This window comes from Chrysemys picta, unplaced genomic scaffold (genome assembly GCF_011386835.1).
Source record: "Chrysemys picta bellii isolate R12L10 unplaced genomic scaffold, ASM1138683v2 scaf5, whole genome shotgun sequence".
Lineage (NCBI taxonomy): Eukaryota > Metazoa > Chordata > Testudines > Emydidae > Chrysemys > Chrysemys picta.
Window position 1 is genome coordinate 418172 of NW_027052712.1, and position 22933 is coordinate 441104.

Here is a 22933-nt window from a genome sequence, read left to right on the forward strand (position 1 = left end):
ATTTTGCTCACCGTTACACTAATTCTACTTAGTGGAAGGAAATGGGAATGCAAATAAGAGGAGAATTTAGCCCTGTATCTAGTGAATATAGGATTCACTTTGTCCACTCCTAAAATTGAGGCATATCTGGGGTGGAATGTGCATGGTATTTAACAGCACACAGAAACACTGAACAAGGCAAAATCAAAACTGCAGCGAGGGGGAAGTTTGCAGGCAGAATACAGTTTATTGAGCGGAACAATTGTCTTGTGTTTAAGTCACTGGTCTGAGAGGAAGATTTGGGTTTAATCCCAAATTCTGCAATAGATACTCTGTGTGACCTTGGGCAAATTACTTAATCCTTCTGCAAATTGGAGATAATGGTACTTTTTTTTATCTGCTGTGTGTAGTTAAATTGAAAGCTCTTTGGGGCAGTGCTTGTCTCTCACTATATTTATGTATGTTACTGAAATATCGGGTCCACCTAGCTGAGAGCCAATAACAGCCAGACAGGGATAAGGAAGAGTTGCTTTATTCTGCAGAAGAAAGGAGAGCTTTGCACTTTAGTACAAAAACTCTGTCTTACACACATTTTACAGATCTTTTATACACATTCAGACAAAGGTCCTTGCAGTGTTAACACTTGATTGGTGGTTGTCAGACCCATGCTTTTGCTATCTGGTCAGTGAAAACCGGCTTGGGACCAGCTCCAACTACCGTAAGGCCTTGAAGGGAAGACAGTTGAAAAGTTCAGGCTACTGTGTACTTGAAGTGTCTGCTTCCCCCTAATGGCCCTGGTTGACATAAAGGCTGCTCTGTTAAGGGGGGGTCACTAGTAACTTTCACAGTCCCCCCTTCGGGCCTGACAAACTCCAAATTTGTCAGGCCCGTTACGCAATTTGCGATCAAGCTGGAGGGACAGATACTGGGTTTTCTTATGGACAGCAGAGCTTTTGATTATAGCATTACACAGGCATTTGGCACATTGTATCATTGTCCAAATAACACATAGAAAGAAAAGAATCCATTTAACAATTGTTTGAAAGAGCCCCGTAAACCATGACCCAAGGTCTGGAAGGAGGTCCTCAAAACTAAAGGTGTGATCAAGAGATACAGCATGGAAAACAACAGCAGCATTCTGTTTATACATAGGTCATTCTGATATCTTGTTTTGCTCACTAAGGTAGACTCTTAGTCTACATTTTATATTATTTACACAAGGTCGCAACAACTTCTCACACAGTTCTTTCTCACTCGCCTCACACATTCCTCGCTTCTACAAATCTTGCATTATTAGGGTTACAGTTAGCCTAACTCTTACTAACGAACTGTCATGCATTGCATCCCCTTCCTGTCAGTTCTTTCTCTGCTTCCACAACCCCCCCTTTTGTATACTAGTACAACAAACATTTTTAAATTTCTATTTGCATTAAGTCTTGGAATTCAGATTTTACTTCAGATGCTTCAACCTAAAGGGTTTTGATTGGATGTAATGACAATGCATGATGAGCATGGACATGAAAGGTATTACTATTATTACGTCTTTTATAACAATAACATAATCTTAAGCTAACTAATAACAATACAAGCAATAACATTCCCATAGCAATACTATAATGGGGTTGTTGTACAATCTTAATCATAAAGCACAATACATCATACTTAGTACATAAAATAGATACTCTATAAACAGTATGAAAGGCATACTTTTCAACTTGATATATATTTTGAAGCATGTGAATTTGCCCTTGTACTTCAGAGATTTTCTGAATCTCTGGTAACAGTGAAAACAAATTCTGAAATCTATCAGATACTAAACTAGTCCAATTAAAGGGTATCTGGAACTTAAGGGCTACTTGAAAAACTTTATCTGCAGGCCAGTAAATGATATGGTTGCCTGCAGTGGTAATGAGATTAAAATGTATGTCTTGCAATGTGGAGGCTTTAACATACACACAGCTATCATTAGCTTGAAAGAGTAAGTGTCCTGTCAGGGTAGCTCCTTGTCCACTACCCTTCCAGCAAACATAGTCATAAACAGTGACAACTTCTCCTGGCTTCAGTTTACATATATACTGAAGCTGTGGGGGTTCTAATGGCCAAAATGTCCATTGACTCCCTAACCCCATCTAAATGTCAGATGTAATCTCCGGAGCACTTACTAAAATCAATTGGGCATACCAGGAGGTCTAATTTCCCAGATGTCTCGGTGAATTACTCAATCTCACATGCATCCTCCCCATGGACCCGGCAGGATTCGGTATGTGGGAGCCCACACCCCCTCAACCGGTCCATATGCTTGGAAGGAGCATTGAGAACGTCCGCACTTCCACTTAGAAAGTCTCCAAGTATGTCTTCATGCCACAGATCAGATGGTACTCCTGATGTGTCTGTAAGGGCAGTGGGCCAAGCCTGATGCTCTAGATCATTCTGAATGACCATTAGCTAGACATTCAGGAAATCCTGAATTTCTGAACATGCTAGATTCTACTGCAATGCCTTCCCAGCCTCAGTGATATTTAATACTATCTCTGTCAGCAACTTCTGGGTCATTGTCTGTATTTGGATGTGTTACAGGGGTAATAGTGTAATAGAGGAGATGGCAGGGGCAATGGCAACAAGGTGCCTTTGGTACTTATTATTTAAAATCTAATTAGGGAGGGCAATACATGCTGAAGGACTTATCTAAAACACAGGGCGCAGCCTGTAAAATAAACTTTAAAATTTAATCAATACCACGTTCCCAAGCATGGGTCCCACAAGTTTCTTTCTGCTAGGGTATAATTCTTTGTTTCTTCACCAGGGTCAGTTCTTAATGTCTTTTGTAGTCAGGAATCCCTGGACTTTGGTGGTTCCAATGAAGCAAGTGTTTTTTCTTCTCTTTTCCTGAAACAGTGTGGTTTAGCATCATACAGGGGAGAGGTTACTAGCACATCACCCTGTAATGGTTTTGCTTCTTCTAGAAAAATCCAGAGGCACAGTAGGTCTGTCAGTGGACAAGGGAGAGGTTACTAGCACTTCACCTTGTCTTTTTTCCTTTTTCCTGCTGTCCAGAAGGCACAGCAGAGCTAGAAGGAGAAATAGGCTTATCAGTCGGAGAGCCCTCCCGAGGTGGAGGGGTCTTTTTACAGTGAGAAGCATGGGTCCAGGCAGGTAGTCCTTGGCACTTCACAGCGGTGTTGGTGGTTAACAGCACTTGGAAAGGGCCTTTCCAGTGGGGAGCCAAAGCAGTCTTTCGTTGATGAACTTTACATAGACTCAGTCTCCTTGTTTCAATCAATGGCAGGGCTGCTAGGGTCTTTGGGTAGCACTTCTTTTATCTGTGAGAAAAGAAACCTAACACATTTTATTAATGCCTGGCAGTGTTTTGCAGATCTCATAGTTGCTTGGGCACATTCAGCCCCCCCTTTTCTTGGCTATCAGCCAAGTTTTAGCTGTGGGCAGTGTCCTTGGATGGGCCAGCATCTTATCTTTGGACTGAGCTTGCTGGCTATTTTTTTTTCCAGTTAACTCGTTCTGTTCTTTTTCCTGCTTCTCTTTTTGGCTTCTTTTAACCTACAAAGGAAACTTCCACTCTTCACTCATACACCTTCTCCCAAAAATGAACACATACACAATTGCCATTATACAGTACATTAGTCTTATTACTCAATGTATGCCATGTACACCCTTCTAGTAAAATAACTTTATTACAGAGCTTTGGAGCAACAAACCAGGACAAGCACACCCACCTTTGAGGAGTCCACTCGGTACAACCTCTGGTGTCCAATAGCTTTCCTCCCTCCCCAGCCCTCTGGCTAGAAATCTGAAGTAGCCAGAAGGATCCCATGGGCAATATGGGGAATGGGTTAACCTTCCATGTCTTTGCTTTCAAAGACTGTTGGTATGCAAATTTTAACAACAATTTTGGCCATAGAACATAAAAATAATTCCTATTGTGCCAGTGAATGCATGGTATGTTGAATGCTATTCAGCTGGCATCCGTTTTCTCTGATGATCTGAAAGACAAAAGAACAGAGGTCCACCCCTTCTGGGCAGTCAGTCATTGCTTAAAATATTTCTTTTATATACACGTACTTTTGTTGATTTTAGGCAAAACAGAGGAATTACTCCATATTTCCTTTATTTGTTTCATAGGCAGCCCAGGTTTCAGTGGCTTCTACCTTATTAGTTAGAAAATTGCATTAATACAGATGCTTTCTGGCTTGCTTCTAGATCCAAAGCTATCCATGGCTGAAAGATTCTTACTTAAAAAGGGACACAATTAACTTTCCCGGACTTTTGATTGCCTTTTACTTCTTTACAGTGATCTGAACAAGACAACACAACCTATATTGGTGGGTTTGCATTTCTTATACCTTTACTACAATATATACTGCACGTGTTTTCCACAATTCAATTTTTACAACACTAGCCACATCAATTTCTACACAAGGTGTAACTATTTCTTTTTAAACACCGGGTAAAAGCCATTTACTTAACATATAATTCAAAGAGCTATCCTTAGAGGGTTTTACCAGAGAGTGTCTCCTTATCCTATTAGGACTCACCTTATCGGAGCACGAACCCCAGGGGCTGCGGTGAAGCAGAGAAAGGGGGCGAAACACCCCGTTGGCGCCGTTCCCAATTCGCCGCAGCCGTCCGGAGTCCAATGTCCGAGCTAGGATAGTCCCGGCGGAGTCGCCAGAAACTGTTACTGAAATATCGGGTCCACCTAGCTGAGAGCCAATAACAGCCAGACAGGGATAAGGAAGAGTTGCTTTATTCTGCAGAAGAAAGGAGAGCTTTGCACTTTAGTACAAAAACTCTGTCTTACACACATTTTACAGATCTTTTATACACATTCAGACAAAGGTCCTTGCAGTGTTAACACTTGATTGGTGGTTGTCAGACCCATGCTTTTGCTATCTGGTCAGTGAAAACCGGCTTGGGACCAGCTCCAACTACCGTAAGGCCTTGAAGGGAAGACAGTTGAAAAGTTCAGGCTACTGTGTACTTGAAGTGTCTGCTTCCCCCTAATGGCCCTGGTTGACATAAAGGCTGCTCTGTTAAGGGGGGGTCACTAGTAACTTTCACATGTATATACAGCAGGCAGTGGAATGGGCCCCTGATCTCAGCTGGGGACTCTGGGAGCTGTTGCAATAGATATAATGAAGCTGACATTTAAGCAGGGCACCAGTTTTCTGGCAATCCTTCCCAACCATGAATCTGTAATTATCATGATTGGTCAGGACCTTAGTTTAGCATCTTATCCGAAAAATTATAGATAGACTTCATTCTGCCTCAGTGCGGGGGGCATGGGTGAGATTTCCTTTTGAGACCCCTTGCAGCCCTACAGTTCTCTGCTTCTATGACTGTACTACCATCCAATTGAACAGTGCCCTCTAATACATTCTTCTGGCATTTGCTCAATGCTAACTCGGTGCTCAGTGGAGAAAGTGCCACCTACAAAATTATAAGCATCACTCGGTTGTCGACTAAAGGACCATCATCTGAGAGCCTGCTTTGCTTTAAAATTGACCATTGTAACAAGTGTAGCTGCTGCTCCTGTAGCCTGTATCATAGCAATATCTGAGCTCCAAATGATCATGAATGGATTTTGGTAGAGAAATCTTATCCCTATTTTACAGTTGGGGAACTGAGGCCCCAGGTAGATTCAGTGACTTGCTCAAATTCAGACACCCTGTCTGTGGCTTTGCCAAAAACTGAACTTGTGTCTTCTACAGCCCAGTCTCATATTCACAATCCACTGACTAGAGTGTCCTTCCCCGGCCGCACAGTGATGCTATATCAGAGTGAAGATGTATCTGACAGTCTCCCCTCAAAAGACAAAAGGCAGGAGTGCTGTGAAAGCAGTAGGCCAAATTCTTTGCTGGCATAACTTCAATGGAGTTACCCCAGCGGAGGAATTGGCCCAATGGCTATACTGCAGGGAGACAGCAAGCATTCCAATCTTTGGGATGGAAGAGCAGAAAAGCAGGGCCTATGTAAGCATTATTCTCATTGGTGATGATGCAACTAGCCCCACTGCTGGCAAGGGTGGCAAGATGCATTGTGCACTGTCGATGCTGCAGGGGACCCTGGGCTCGAAATGGAATAGGTCTCTGAGGTGGACGGGTCAGTCATCAAGTATATTATTAATCAACTAATAAACATGACAGGCAAGCACGTCTGGTGCCAAAAGGAATAAAATATTTGCTTAAAAATAAGCCGATCCCACCAGGGCTGCAACATAACCACTACCTTTTCTGGTAGTTTTGGCACCAGTAGTTTTCAGCCTGATTGTGCATATATTTGCGTCATGCTGGGCTCAATACAGATGTCGCATTTTTAAGACAGAGAGCTTACTTTTATTGCTATGTAATTTTTATTAAGTAGCTGTAGAATCTGTAAAACAGGGGCCTGATTCTCCATTACTGTAGAGTATAAAACCTCTGGGAGTGAGAGGAGGTTTATATTTTTTTCTACTTTGCTATGAAGCTTGCATCCATGAGTTCTGGCCTGATCCAACATCCCTTGAAGTCAGTGGGGGCTTCCATCAGCAAGTGCTTGCGCAATCCCATGGACAGTTCCTATTGGACAGAAGAGTCCACATCAAGAAAGCTTCACTTGCTGGTAACCTCATCAGAAAGACCAAGGTTTTCATACATGGAAGCTGAGCTCCATCTTGCTTCTACCAGCTGAGACACATTGGTGTAGGAAAAACTGGCACTGTCGCTGTCCTGGAGATAGACAAGTTCACTGTTTGGGGCTGTTAATCCAGCACTTCTCATAGCCCTAAATTCATTTTGCAAAAGGGATGTTTTTTAAAGAAGAATTTCTGCTCAGCCCCAAAGGGAATGGCCACTCTGAAAAGTTGTCAGCTCTCCAGTAATTACACAAGCGTAGGATTTATGAGAAATGTATTCAGTGAACTTCTACTGTAGAGGAAAGAGACACAATCTCCATGGCTCCTGTGGGGTTTAGTTTCTTGTTTTGGTCCTGCTCATGTTTGGGGGAGAAATCTAGTGAATGGAAAAGCAATCCAGATTCGAACGTGTGCATGACTTTCCTAGCCTAGTGCTCTATTACACATTCCTGTTGTGGCACAGAGTTGATAAGACTTGTATGTCCTGTGCAATTCATGGATGGTTTCCAAGTGACTGATCAACAAGAATTTCAGTAAACAAATCTGTCTATTTCAGTGTTTCTCACACTGTGTGGCAGGTTGCTCCCGGGGAGATTTCAGTCTTTTCCAGGGGAGTTGCAAGCAAGCACAGGGAAAATGAAACACATATATAATAATAGTAGTAATGAAGACTATTTTCTCTGGCTAGATCTTTTAAATTTAGAGTCGGCAGAATCTGTAACTGCCTGAATACTACATTATTCAACAGGCAGTTCTGCTTTTGCAGAATTCTAATTGGAATGACCCGATGAGGAAAAGATGAACATGTTGCCCTACTTTGAAAAATGTTCCATTTAGTTCCCAAAATGTATTTGGCAAGGAAACCATGATTGACTCTAAGACTGTACAAACTATTCATCCTGACAACTTCGAGAATAAGTATTGTTATCGTTGTTTTATACATAGGGAAACTGAGATTGTGAAGGGTTAAGGACAAAATTTTCATAACTAATGAACAACTTTGGAATATTATGTCCACAGGGAAAGTTTCCTTCTAACCTCAGTGTGGTCCAGGAACTTTTTTTTTTAATTGGGATCCTGGAAGTGGGCTCTGCCTGCCCACTGCTAAAGGACCTCCCACCAGCCTAAGGGTCCACAGGACCTGGAAGCCAAATGATTCCTGGGGACAACTAATGAGATAACAGGAACAGAAGTGTGGTCAAAGGGTCAAATGAAGGGAACCTTTTGGTGACAACTGACAGAGGGCAGAGGGCTACAAAGAGTTTTAACGAGATCCCATTATGAGGTGTATGTATATTAGGTTTTCCAAAAGGTGGCATGTGAGGTCTCTGCCAAGAGCCCATTGGTCATCATTATCATTGTGAAATATATGTTCAGATAATGTTTAAGAATTATGTATCTGTGCTTGCTGTCATTTGAATCCCTATTTTTTTCTTTTGCTTGTTTTCACTATAAAGTTAAGCAGAGCGGTGATCTAAGGGGCCACTGGTGAGCCAGGGGTACCATTCCTTTGGGAGTAGCGAATCTGTGAACATCCAAAGAGCCAGTGGCTGGACACTTCAGGGAGATGCTCAGATGAGTGAGGAGTTGGGGAATGCCCATTGTTAACCTGTGGAGGGACAGCGAAGCCTACTTAAGGCAAGAGGAGATTCCTCACATTGCCCATAGCTGGTGGAGTCAGGGAGGTGTGTTACAGGGCTTTCCCTTCACCACCTCCCCTGGTTCTTGTCACGCAGACAGAAAGCAGAAGACCAGAAGTCTGAGGTGCAGGCAATGCCATGTTTATTGGGGTTAGTTTCCAGCAAACATGTGTCCCATAACTCTGACACCTCAGAGCCTTGTTTCCCAGTGGCCTATCTCTCCTCCCCTCCTTAGCAGGCATAATTATACCTGAAATGCAAAGGTCTCACCCCTTACAATTTATGGTCATGTTCCATTTGACCGAAAATTCTATCTCAGGTGAAAATACAAGCCTGAACCCACATTGCCACTAACACTCCTAACAAGCTGACCCACAGCAGGTACAGATAAGGCTGCCGCACACTAAGGGCAGGTGGTGGTGTGGTGCCTCGCACCCCCAGGAAGCATTACGTTCTGATAGTAAGTGGTTGATTTATGCTCTGAAGCATGAGGGTTTAATACTAGAGCTGGTCCGAGAATGTGGAAAAATTCAAGTTTTCAGGAAAAAAAATCTAAATCTAAGTGGAAACTTTCATCTGAAAAGCAAAAGTTTTGATTCACAAATGCTGCTGCAGTTCTTCATGGAAGTTGTAATTCAGACTCTCTATTGCCCAGTCTTGCTTTAAGAGTCTCCATTTTGAAGGCTTCCTCATTATCTCTGTAGAGAATATTTTGACCCTAATACATGTCAGCACCGTCAAGGTATGTTTCCCACTGTTCAACCTAAATCCTCCCTTTCTTAGTTACATTCTATTACTTACTGTCACGGGATTCTCTCACCACACTGGCGCCTCCTGCTGGCCATTTTGGGAATTAGCTCTGGTCAGCAGGTATGCCCTCTGGTGGTGATGACTCTCCCGTCCTCGTCTCCACCTGCAGACCCAGTGCAATTCCAGTCTCACTGCCTCTGCTTCGTGTCAGAGTCCTCTGGCCATGTCACAATCCAGTTTCTCCCCTTCTGGGGAACTCCTTACGCAACAGTCTAGCCGCTCCTCTCAGCGGTTTGGCAGTCCATAACCTGGCTGCTTCTTCTGTGGCGAGTTTGCGTATGGGGGGGAACCCAGGCCCACCCACTACTCTGGGTCCCAGCCCAGGGACCCTGTAAACAACAGCTTCTCACTGCCCATCCTTTCTTTCTCCACCAGTCTGTCTCAGTTCCCTGGGCCACTTCCACCTTTGGCTCCTGCCTCTGGTTCCTTCATCCTCTTCCCAGGGCCTAAGGCCTGCAAGCCTTAGCAGCCCTGTTCACGGGGCTAGTCTCTGCAGCCCTCTAGGAAGCTGGTCCCCTCCCTTGGGCTTCCTGCAGCAGACTGACCTGCTGTGGTCTGCAGCTTCCTTTTATATGGGCCGGCTGGGCCCTGATTGGCTGGTCCAGCCACCACCCTAATTGGCTGTTTCCTTGCAGCCCCCCAGGCTGGGTTTTAACCCTATCAGGGCCAGTGTGGGGCAGACACCCCGTCACACTTATAATTAGACTCCCTTTTATCATTCAAAATAATGCCTCTTCCGCCTTGTTCACCGTGTGACTTTGGTAACCAATCATACATATTGAATAATCGATAATGAATAGCTGGAATGAACACAATAGGGCCCTGATCTTATTTGAGGGTTCTAACCACTGCTGTAGTAATTTAGTGTTATTTACTATAGAATATCTAATAGTCTGTAATACAAATTCTATAGTAATCTAATATACCTTTGCAGTCAGGCCTACGTGAGCTAACGGTCCCTTCTGGACTTTAATATCCCTGAATAATGAATATCTCATAACAATCTGGACTGCTTTATGAAGGATTTGCAAAGGCCTAAATTCATAACAAATTTATGGACACAGCATAATTTAACCAGCTCTCCCACGATCATTTTTATTGCTCTTCTTTCCAACATGCCGATAGAATCGTTATAGTTCCAAACTGTTCCTGGCATTTCCCTCTGCTATGTGTGACAAGCTTTTTTGTGTCAGGGTTGTTGCTTTCCAGGAATGCACAACCAGTGTCTCCTTTTGTAGTAAGCATGTTTTTAACTCGGTCTTTGATGTATCCAATGATAGTGTCACAAATACCGACACATCGTACCATTTCAGTAGTGGAGGCTGCGTCAGTCTTTGTCTGTCCAGAACTTTCGGATGCTTTCAGTCCCAGTGCCAATCTGGTTCTCTTTGTTAAAAGTTCCCAACAGGGGCTGTATTTATATATTTTTTTAGAAAGTGACATCAGTTTTACTCTGTGCACGTGTGAAATGGATGAGATGAGGAGTGTGATCTTGTATCATAATTGAAGGCCAGAAGTCTGGATCTTTCTGAGAATTCTGTTCCCAGTCCCTGCCGCTGATTCACAGGTTGACCATAGAAAAATGTTTGTAGCCTGATTGTCAGAGGTGTTGAGAGCCTGTGTAATGCCAACAGATCCCGGTCATCGGCAGGCAGGATAGAACCGGGGACCTTGGGAGCTTAGTGCATGAGTCTCTATTGCATGAGCTAAAAGCCAACTGGCCGTTAGCTAATGCTGTAGAGCAGACCCATTTTATCTCTCTTTAAGTGGTCTCGGTGCCACTAGATGGGACAGAACACCACACCCAGGAGGTTTGTGGGTTATACCTGCAGCCCCTACGAGTACATGTATGCACTGAGCTGGGGGTGTAATTCCCACTTTGAGGAAACATACATCTTTCAGGGATGGTCAAGGCTTACTTCATCCTGCCTTAGCACAGGTGGCTAGACAGGAGGACCTCTCAAAGTCCTTTCCAGCCCTACATTTCTGTGACCCACACTAGCTCTGATCCAAAAACAGCTGGATAGAGTTGCGTGGTGTGGAGTGCAAGAACAAAGATCAGTTGTAGTCTGTGAACAGTACTCCTGGTGAACCTAATCTTCTTTAATTGGAGTGTCTGTCTACCCTACAGTGGCTATGGGAGCAGAACAATGGTGCTGCAGCTGTGCTGCCATAGAGTGCAAATGTAGACGCTTCCTACGTTGACAGAAGGGCGTTTTCCACTAATGTATGCAATCCGACTCTCTGAGAGGTGGTAGTTAGGTCAATGGAACAATCCTTCCCTCGACCTAGCCACATCTACACCAGAGGTTAAGTTGACCTAAGGACTGTGCTCAGGGTGTGAAATGTTTCACACCCCTGAGTGCTACCAAGAGGTTGATCTATTTTTAAGGTGTAGACCAAGCTTGAGTGATGAGGGACATCGTGGGCCTGATTCTCAATGATGCTAAGGACATTTACACAGCTCTGGCAACATGATGGGGCTTTAAAGTGGATGTTAATGGCTGCCTCAGAGTGCCAACAGTGCAGAGACCTTCCTCAGTTGCCTGAATTGGTGTAAGGGCTCTAAATGGACCCTGGCCAAGGAGCTAGTGTAACCCACTAGTCAGTGTGTGTTATATTTCCCCCTCTATACCTGGACCACAGACAATGTGAGTGTGTGTAGCACAAGCTGTAAAGACTCACATAGAAAATTCTGGAACTTCCTGGTGCTGAGAAACATGGCAGCTGTGACACCAGTATCAGGGACGTGGCTGGAGTACACCAGGCTACATATGTTCTCTGTTGTAGGGGGCAATAGGAATTGGGGCATATATCAGTGCTGTCCTTACACCGCTTTACATTTACCCAGGCCCCTCAAATGCCGCAGAGTCTGGGGAAGTGGAAAGGTGACAAAGGCCATGTCTCCACTAGTGAGCTTACAGTGGCACAGGTGTACCGTTGCGGCTGTGCCGCTGTAAGATCGCTCGGATAGCTGCTCTCCCGTTGACATAATAAAACCACCTCCAATGACACAGCGCTGTGCACACTACCACTTATGCTGGCGAAATGTACGTCGCTCCTGTTCATGTTTTTTCACACCCCTGAGCGACACACATTTTGCCAACATAAGTGGTAGTGCAGATATGGCCTTAAAATCAACTTTTCCTCCCCATTTGCCCTGCCCCAGGAATGGAATGACTAAAAATTAGGCCCTGCATTTAGAAACAGCCTTGCCAATGTAATTTCTGCAGTTCACCCCAATCATCCCTTTATTGCTCAGAGCATTTGCATGAAAACAGGATCTTCATTTCCGAGGAGTCCATCTGCTCCGGCGGCTCATTCCCCTCCTGAAGTTAAAAACCTCTATTTGCAACACCATAAGCCTCTCGCCACAGCAACCTGCAGTGAGGTCACAAATGGAAGGTGGGGAAATGATCAGCAGGAGCAGATGAACTGTTAAGATGCAAAGATCCCATTTTCATTGCAAATGTCCTTAGCATTAAAGAATGAAGCTAGGAAAATATAGCCAAGGGAGGACACCGAAGTAGAGTGTTGTGCACAGAGGAGGCACATTCAGTGGCTTTAAATGGTTTAACTCTCTCTTGGAACAGCAATATTTTAAGATGGAAAAGAATTCGCTTCTTCCACTCATGCCAGGTTTCAAGGCTGAAAATATTCTTTTCTTGATCCCTTTGCCTTTTCTTTTCCGTTATCAACACTTACCAAGTGAATATAAAGCCAGCGAAAGGTACCAGATGGAAAGCCCTAGAGAATGAAATCCTCCATATTACTCAGAGAGCAATAACAATGCAGCAATCAGGTGTCCAAGCTTCCCCCATATTGCCTTGCCAATATGCTTCCACTACAATCTGGAGAGATTACTTCTAGGAGCGGGAGAACGCTGCATTGATACATTGACTGATCCACCTTCAGGAATCAAAACACACACTGCAGGTGCAACTCATGGGTCTGAATACATGCCTGCATATGAAAAGGCATGATACTGTAAACAATATATCCTGTGAGTTGTCCAGCATCTACATTTATTGGGAGTTGAGGGTGCTTAGCACCCAATAGGATTGGGCCCTAAATGTGTCATCCTGTTATGTATTAGCTGTGGTTAAATGGAAATAGTCTTTTCATATTGGGAGGAGAACTTTGACTGAGACTTCCGCCACTTAATGGATTTTTGCGCCTGATTTCCCTTAGAAACAAATGGGCTCTGGACATCCAAAACCTGTAGCCAGCTTGGAAAACTCCAACCCTTTGTCTAAAGTGCCTGTATCTCTTTAGAAATTCCATGAGCCACGTTCTGATGTGAGTGGCATACATGTGAACCGAGAGTAACTCCATTGACTTTGATGGAGTTTGTATTGACACTGGACGTTGAAACTAGACACATTCCGACTGAAAATAAGGCGCGCACGTTTAACAGTGAAGGTCATTGATCCTGGGAACAATTTACCGAGAGTTGTGGTGGAGTCTTCGTCCCTGGCCATATTGAAATCAAGATTGGATTTTTTTTCTAAAAGATGCTCTCTAGTTCAAACAGGGATTATTCCAGGTAAATTTTATAGCCTGTGATATGCCGGGTGGGCAGACTGGATAATCGAAGTGGTCCCTCTGGCTTTGGAATCTGTGATTCTGTGTTGTAACTGAAAAACATTGCCCTTCTGCTCTGGAATAGAAATCTGCCTTTGGAAAGGGGATCCCTCATGGGAAACAGCTGCCAACAACAAAGTTTGAAAAAAAAAAGTGGCAAGTCCATTAGATTTAAGGCAAGTTATCAAGAGTTGGATGGGAGCCCAAAACCACTCTGGCAATAAGGTCAGAGCTTAACTGCTTTTCTATTTTACTACTCAAGGACAAGAGAAGTTGATACATGAGATTCAAGCCCCATAAAATGTCCGCTGGGATGGTTAGTTCATCACATACTGTTACAAGTTGAAGAGTGAACCCCACTTGGCAGCTGACTACATTTTAATTCAGTTGCTGGGGGCACTGGGGTGGGGGAAGGTTGCAACTGGTGATGTCGCATTTGAGAATCTTCTCTGCTTGTTGTGCTCTGTGTCAGCAGGGGAAGGGAGGGAACCAGAGACTGGCTGACTTTCCCCCCCACACACACACTCTTTCGAATACAAGATACATTCCCTTTGATGAAAAGTCACCCTGTCTCTGAGAGTCCTGACGTGCTCCCTGACAGGAGGAAGTGACATGGCTGTTTGACATTCAGGGCTACAAGGTTGCAGGGCTGTAATCACTAGTTAAAATTGAATCTTGTACATTGCACCCTGCCAGCACAGTTAGACGCCTGGTAATTATTTGGATGCTACTGTATTTGGATTTTATTTTCCCAGTGGAGAAAAGGAGTAGATGGATTTATAGTTCATTGCTGGGTTCAGATTGGAACAGGATAGATTTTTTTTTTTTTTTTTAGGAAAAACTCTTGAGAAAGGAGTGGCAAGGGGGGTAGATGGGATTTTTATCTCAACCTCCGCCCCGGCCAGGAGCCCAGAATTCAGTGAAAGACCTTTTCTCCCCGTCAATTGTTAACCTGCCTGCTTGCCCGAGAAAAGAAACAGGGAAATCTTACATAGTGGCACATGACATGAGCAAGGGGAAGACTTTGGACAGAAAGACGCAGAAGGTCAAATTTACTTAAACAAACAGCCGAGGAAGAGAAATGGAGTTCAACTTTACATTAAGATCCAGTGTGTTACTGCAGTGCAGGCTATTGCTATCTGCTGATGGGCATATATATATGTATATATAGGTGTGTGTGTGTGTGTGTGTGTGTGTAAGTAAAATTTGGTAAGGAGGAAAGCTACCAAGACGGAACACTGATCTGATTTACCCTTCATATGCCACAGCGGCTGCACGGTCCAGGGCTATGAATTTTCACACAGTGCCACATAAGTAATTGTCAAGAGCTTGGAACTGAGCCCTGAGCTTGCTGTGTTACTGGTTGCGCGTCAATAGGCTAGCAAAGGTTGTTATCAGAAAGGAAAGGGGCCGGCTTTTTTTGATTGCAAATCCGAGCCAATCTAGAAAATGGACTTCAAATGATAGGGGGAACAATGGGTGACTTAGATAGAAATCTCAGAGGACTGGTGACAGGCCTGAGGAAACAGGGTGGGATGGGATGAAGCAGGTTATGAACTTGTTTAAGGTGTGTATGTGCCACTTCCCTCTCCAGAGTGGAATCTGATTTACTTGGGCACTGGCAGCTGCATTACCCTCTAGCATCTGACCTGATAGTGTATGAGCGCCAACAGCAGCATTTGACGATGGAGATTCTGCATTAGCTCAAGTGGCACATAAAAGCACCTGGGTTTTGAGCAGAGCTTTCTATTGCTGTTGTTGTCTGTTCACCGATTTGCTGATAATGGTGAGGTCTCTATGCACGAGGACACAGATACTTACAAGGATTGGCAGCGTCTCTCTGAATGTGGGGAAGTGTGGAGGCGCAGACTGATTCTCTCTTCTGCTAGTGCCCCTTTACACCACTAAGGGGGCAGAAAGGGAGCAGAAACGGCCTCAGGAGAATATCCCCTGTGAAAGGGGATTTCCCTGCTGGCAGAAAGCTGCTATAACAGCTCTACAATCGCCTCGCTCCCAGCATAAGGGGGTGTGTCAGCGGCAAGGAAGAGGCATGATCAGAAAACACTGTGCTCCAGCTAGTCACGCTGTTCTAGGGGCCAACGGAAGCAGAATGAAAGATAGAGCAACCTCGAGACTGCTCTAACTGGCCCTTGGGGCCCAAATAGCCCCGCAATATAGGGAGGGCAAAAGTTCCTCCCCCCCCTCCATAATTGTACGCAGTGGACCTCAGCTATGGACTCTCCATCTAAGCAGGTTGCACAGTTGGGCAAAAATACCCATTCTGGCTTTTCAGGTATTTTACCCATGATATTTTGCAGGGATTTCACCCAGGATCCAATCCTCAAGCACTGATGAATTCCATGCCATATCAAATCCCACATCGCTGGGCAAAATCATATGTGACTGCCTATTTGCACAAACCTGCCTTATCTTGGCTTTGAAATATGAAGTTGAGAAGCACAAAATTGTTTTAAAAGTTGCTCCTTTGCAGGACCAGGAATCTGTTATTTCTTTCCTCGCTTTGGCCACTGGTGAGGGGCAATATCATCCCATGCCACTGGCTGAGCTCTCTCCCAGCCGGCCTGGAAATGCCACCCAAAAAGGAAAGGGCATCACTGTCGTGTTGGTAAACGCTCATTCCTCTCGATATCTGTACACTAGTTAAATAGTATTGACAGTGACATTTGAAATGCTGTATCTCTTTTCCTCAGCTGGCACTGTGCTTTGGATAGTCTTGAAGCAAACTGCTGAAAGAGCAGTAAACTTTCTAATTCCCTTTTGATGCAGAGCATATATATAGTGGAGTCTTCTTTATAGTGAAGGGCATCTCCCCCCACCCCTTGTGCACAGAGAAAAACATTGCTATGAGTCGGGAGTCACTATAATCAGTGCACCTACATTGCAATGCACTGAAATAATTGGCGGTTTTGTTCTGCTTCACTGTGGGCTTCAGCTAAATTTGAGTCCCTTCAAAGTGAGTTTCTCCCTCCGTTAGGCTGCGCATACGATGCATGTATGCATAGGGAGAGCAAAAAGATACATCTTGCAAAGAACAAGCCAACTAGTCTGGCCTGCTTGAAATTGCAATCGGATATTTTCAGGACCTGCCAAGGATAGGGAGGCAGCTAAGTGATCTTGGGTATGTCTACATGGCCTGTGGGAGCAAGCTTCACAACCCCGGGTTGACAGACTCAGGCTAGTGGGGCTTGTGCTAGCGCTCTGAAAATAGCTGTGTAGACAGCTCTTTGAAGCGGCAGCTCAGGCTGGAGCCTGGGCTCTGGAGCCTATGGCTTTCAAATTAGCTACCAAAGTGTCCGGAATCAGAGCCTTCAGCAGCACCAGTCTCTGGGCCGCCTAAGGAGCTCAGCTGGACTGTAGCAGGCTGCCTGATTGGTGGGAAGAGACAACAGACCAGTTCTTACACCAGCAGCAGGGTCCTGGCTGCTCAAAACATTTGCCCACAGCTGCGATAGCTCCTGCACTGTGTTCTTTCCAGCCTTGGACCCTGGTCTGCGTCTGCTTTGGATCCAGCTTTGCCACTGCCTTTCCTCGCTCCACATAACCTGGTTCTGACCCTCAGCTCTGATTTCTGACTTTGGCTCTGACCCTTGGCTCTGGCCTCTGGCCTCTGATTCTTACCCTGAGCTCCTATTCCTGGGTATCAACTCCTGCTCCAGCCACTAAGCGTGACTGCTCGCATCCTGCTCTCTGACACCTAGGCACTTTTGTAAAACCCCACTAGATGCCTTTCTGCATCTTGTGGCACCTAAATACCACTGCAAATCTGGCTCCAAAGTCTTATTTCCTGCGGAAAGCTGTGAATATCTCCTTTTCACGGTTTAGTTGTTTCTCATTCCTTGCCCAGAAGGGTGAAACACTAGTCCTTAAATCTGACACAGATTAAGTACTGTCCCTCTTGCATCTCAGACTAATGTGACGCTCGAGGGGAGAATTCCACCTTTTTGTGGCAGAAGGAAAAAAAGTAGGTAGCAATTTTTGTTATTAATGGAGTTTGTTTGTGATTGCTCGGAATGTTAGAAGTAGTTGTGGCGAGATGATGGATTAGTGGGCAAGTGCAGGTGAGGCAGTTAAAAGTGGAGGATAAATGCAGTTTATCGCTTGGCCCTGCAATTTACCTCCGGGGCACTTCTGTCACGGCGACATTTATGTGGTACAGCCGCTCGGTAAAACCGTGTCAGTGGGGTTGAGCTATGTAACTCGTTCAGTGGCTTCCTTGCGGATGATTAATGCAGATTTGGGCAATTAACATGTTTGTGCCCGTCACCTTTTTATGCGCGCTCTCGGCCCTCATCCAAAGCCCACTGAAGTAAATGGAAAGGCTCCTACAGAGATTTGGATCAGCCTGTTTACATGGAAGTGGGATTTTCGAAAGTGCCCCATTTGATATTTAATGGGAGTTGGACTGCTAACTCTCTTGGCCATGCTTGACAAATCTCCCCCTGTGTGGTGGGGCAGATGACCTGCACCCCACCCCCACCCCCAGCGGTCAAAAAGGGGTTATAGAATACCTGTGAGCCCAATCAGCCCCAACCTGCCACACTTGTACAGCTTGTCAGGCCTTAAGAGGGAAGAATTCAGTGCAGGTGGGGGAGGCACTCCGACAAAAACAGAGCTAAGGTTTCTAGACTGGTGCCTTGCATTACTAATGTATGCCCTGAGAATGCTGCCTGCCCATGCCCTCTGAGGAAGAAAATGAACCGGTCGTCTTTTTTTCCTGTTGAAACCCCATGGACTAAGCCTCAGCCCTTAGCTTTGCAGGAGAGTGGGAGTTGAAACAGGCCCGAAAAAGTGTTTCCCTCTCTCTTGCCTAAGGAAGGGAGCCTTTCCTTTTCTTTGTCCTGCTTTATATCTGCACCCACGCCTCACAACCAGACAGGATTGCTGCCACCCGAGAATGCTGCATGAGGTAAGTGAGGCACCCACCTTCACCCAAAGGGGGTGAACTTGAGACATAATCTTTGACACTCCCTGTATATTCGATACACACAACCGTACATTCACAAGACATTTCAAAGCGCTCTTGGTTTCATTAGCATCTCAGTGACGCACATTGCCTGCTCTGAATCTTTTGCTCTGAAATATTGTGATTCTCAAATCATTCCAGCTGCAAGTAGGGGTAAGTGCAGCACCTGACTTTACTCCCAAGTGGGTGAAATGCAAACAATGGCATATCTGGAAGTGGGTTTGTTGTTCTTTTCATATGCAGCTTGGTGTGCCTTTGAAGAGCATCAATAGAGTTCTTTGATTCTAGACCAGCAGTGCGAAAATACTCAATAGACGATTGAACAGAGTGGGTTGCAGAGGGAGGTTTTGTCAGCAGCAGCTTCAAGTGAAATACAAAGATTATACCAATAGATTTCCTCTTCCCGCCTCTAAGTCTTTGAGTAGGAGTGTGAATTTGAACCATCTGTTTATCTCCTGAATATAACAAGAAAAATCAACCACCACTACGGCACTGCCTCATTTTGCTATAGTTTTTCAATATTTGATCTTCCAACGCATCTCTCATTCTTGCTGGGAACTGTCTGATTCAGATCTTGAAACATCATGTCAAATTTTTTTTTCTTCCTTCTGGTCAATAACCCTTCTCCCTTCCCCGTCCCCCACCCCTGTAAAGTATTTATGTACCTTTGTTGCTCAAGAAGATTTTCAACAATGAAGAAGAGAAAAGAACCTCCCTCGGCCCATTTTAATTTTGGGGAAACAAAAGCTTTTCTGACCTGAGAAGACTCTTTGCTTGTTTTGAAAAGGGTTTTTTTGGGGGGTTTTTTTTGTATTTTTGTATTTTTTTTCAGTCTCTTCTACTTAAGCTTCTTTTTAGTTATTTGCAACTTCGCAATCCCATTCACAAACTGTTGCCATGGTAAATAATTATATCACAGATGAATTGTGTACGCTCCCACTTCATGGCTGAAAGAGAAATTGTAAAAGGAGAGGTGAGAGTGAGACAGGGGGAAAAAATCAAATCCTTTAAAATTACAGGGGAGATAGTTGAGGAACGATTGCCTCCTCGTTAACATAATTAACTCCATGAATTATAAATTGGTATTAGAACTTGTGACAAAAGGAGTAATTATATTTACTCATGTAAAATTAAACAATACCCTCCCACAAAAAAAATTAATGGGATTCATCAGAAACTCTGTTAATATTAACATAAAATTCAGAGATCCAAATAACTCAGATTCTGAAATGATTTAAGCAGCATAAACTTTAAAGCTTCTCAGACTTGGATACTGTGTGTATATATCTCCTCAGTGGTTTATAATCTAACTGAATGAAAGAGCACATAAAATGGCTCATTCGTCAGTCAGATAGACATAGACTGCTACAGTCTTTCTAGACAGGACTTGTTCACAGGTAGGTAACTTTTTGTTTATCACAAGGTACTCTCCCTTTCTCTCTCACTCTCTCTCTCCCCCCCCCCACCCCTCCTAAAGAAGGAATGAGTTGTGTGGGTTGCCTAACTATCCAGAGTGACCAGAACTTAAACAAATATCACATCCAGCAGAAGACCAGGTGACTCACTTGAGCTGTTGGTATTGCTATCCGTATTGCTATTAAGCCTGAATGGTTTCGGTTCAAATTCCCCCAGAAAGACTGCAGTGCATACTGACTTCATGCCTGCTGTAGCACTGCAGTACTAAGGTTGCTTTGTTGTTGGGTACCATCTTTTGGATGAGGTGGGAAAGTGAAGGACAGAAAGAACATACCTGTGGGATGATTTAAGAAACAACAACCAAAACACAAAATCTCATGGACTGTAGGGGTTAATCTGGTATCCTGGTTCATAGTCTCCTTCTTCACTATGAAAGATTCCCATTCACTTCACTGGGTTTTGGGTCAGGCCTTCTGTGAGGTAGCACTTCGAACAGACAGCCGCTGTTTCTGTATTCGCAGTTCCTGTCCTGTTAGAATTTAACTCATTACTGGAGAAAGATGCAACATATTTCTCAGCAGTCTTACTTCTATGTGAGTTTTGGTATCAGGTATTGCTGTGAGGAGCGGATTCATGGGGAGTAATAGCTGGTGGAGAAAGACATTTAAAATCTTCTCCATTTGTTCAATCTGCTATTGGTTAAAAAGGGTTTTTTTCGTAAAAGGTCATAGGGTCATTTAGACTCCTATCCTGCCTGTCTCCCATTTCATCCAAGCTTATGATGGCTTATACACTTGCCCCACACCCTGATTATTTGTGTTAATCATTGCAACCTCCTCTTCTCAGACACCCATGTAACTCCCCAGGGTCGGGCCTCTCTCTGAATGCTGCAAGTGTCACTATGATACAATGAGAATATTTTTGGTGAGGGCTCGAATCCAGGATCTCTTGGGCTAAAAGTATGTGCCTTGGCTACTTGCGAAAGGACCATGAACTCAAGCAGTAGCTGTCTTGAAAACCTCTATATGTGGTTTACCCAGTAGAGGAAGACACAGCACCACAGTGCTATCAATGTGGGTTGCATGTGTCCACTCTTCAAAGGCAGGGAATAATGGCTAGACATTAGGAGTGTTGATTTCCCATGCATACACTCAAACCACTGTCCCTTATTCCCTTCTGATAATAAACCCAGGTAGAGTATACACATTTTAAGCCTAGAGAGTTGATCAGTAGCAGAAACCCTAACAGACAATTGGGACTGGGAGACTGCATTTAATCTTCAACAGATGCTCATATCCCATCTGAAAACCTCACTCCGGCCTGCAACACAAAAAGACGAGAGTAGTCATTTCACCCAAGGCCTGTCTGCATTTATTAGATCACCCAGGGCATCAATTTCAATTTTCATGTTTCTGCACTTTTTTCCTCTCTCTCTCTCTCTCTCTCTCTCAACTTTGTATGTGCCAAAAGCCTTACCTGCCAACTGTTGGGGGGGGAAAAAATGATTTCTATTGAATACTGCACTTTGGAATGAAAGAAAACATTGTATAAACGAGGCTGAGGCACTCATTCACCTATGCCTATATTACTGTGAAATCAATTATGCAGGGCTCTTTCGAAAGTTCCTGATTGTAGCAAATTGAATGGCCTCCATTTCAGCATAATTTGGAGAGGTTGATGTAATCAGAGACCTTACACCATGGTGAGATACAAGATTCGTGATATTCAGATGGGAAAAAGGCTACAATGGTTAAGCTTATTCTGTACCTTCCGCTTACCGGCTGTAATGCTTTCATAAGTACAAATGAAATTGTTTTGATGAAGGCGGAGATGGTTCTGAGGGACAGGGGAAGCGAGGGGGGAGAACTATATAAGGTTGTTTGAAATCATGGTACTATACCGCTAAGCGAGACGGCAGTGGAATCTAATCCTGAGCATAATTGGTTGCAAATGAAACACTTTAATATCAAATCTCGAGCTGTGCCCCGGAGCTGCAGTTCAGGTTTGCATGAGCTATGTGTGAGCAGAGGTGAAATGTGCCAGTTTTTCCTTTGCAAATATAAGTTCCTCTTCAGCCCGGTGGAAATTTGAGGGGCAAAATAATTGCTCTTCTGATTATTATCAAGAATATTCTGCCCCAAGGAGTTTTGTCCTCCTCAGGAAAAACAAAATAACTCCCCCAATGAGTTCTGGCTCATTACATCAGCCTACAGTGTGGTGGGCTGTGACATGTAGATGTTTGTTAAACCTATGGTGTGTGGGGTGGTGTTTTATTTATTACAGACAAACTTTTCTGCAAGCGCCGCACAGAGCTTCACAACCAGGAAAGCTGCTGAAGAAAAGAAAACTTGTTAGGGGACCATATTTCTAGGCGTTGGAATACTGGTGCATTAGCTACAAACCTCCCCAAACACCGGAGAAGTTCAGATCTGATCTGAGTTTCACTGCTTAGATTTGTCTCCTATAGAGAATGAATCTGACCTCTGAACTCCTGCACTGTCCAGGTGAAAAAGGATATGCTTGGTGATATGGTAGTGGACTGGGAGATGGGTGGAGGGAGAGTTCAAATCATGTTTTACCTCAGACTTCCTGTGTGACCTTCTTTAAGTCACTTGACCTCTCTGTGCCTCAGTTTCCAGGTAGTAAATCAAGGATAACACTTCTTTTGTCTGTCTTGCCCATTTACATTGTAAGTTCTTTGGGTCAATGGCTATCTCTTACTATGTACAGCATTTAAAAACAAGGTCCTGATCTTTGACATAATAGATAATATACCTTCAAGCCTAAACCGTCACTGGTGTAAAACATGGGTCTGAACAGTGTTGACACTGCCAAATTTAAAATGCAATCTCTTCAGGGCAGGTACTGCATCTTGCTTTACCTTTTACAACC

The 22933-nt window shown here is 44.2% G+C and overlaps 1 long non-coding RNA gene across 1 annotated transcript in view; it reads right to left on the minus strand.

The window, feature by feature from the left end:
• Window positions 1-495: 495 nt before the first annotated feature.
• The window catches only part of LOC135977643 (uncharacterized), a 228301-nt gene continuing 205863 nt past the window's right edge, over window positions 496-22933 (minus strand). The window contains exon 4 of the long non-coding RNA XR_010595079.1: window positions 496-3299. This is a non-coding gene — a long non-coding RNA (uncharacterized LOC135977643). The remainder of the gene's footprint in view (window positions 3300-22933) is intronic.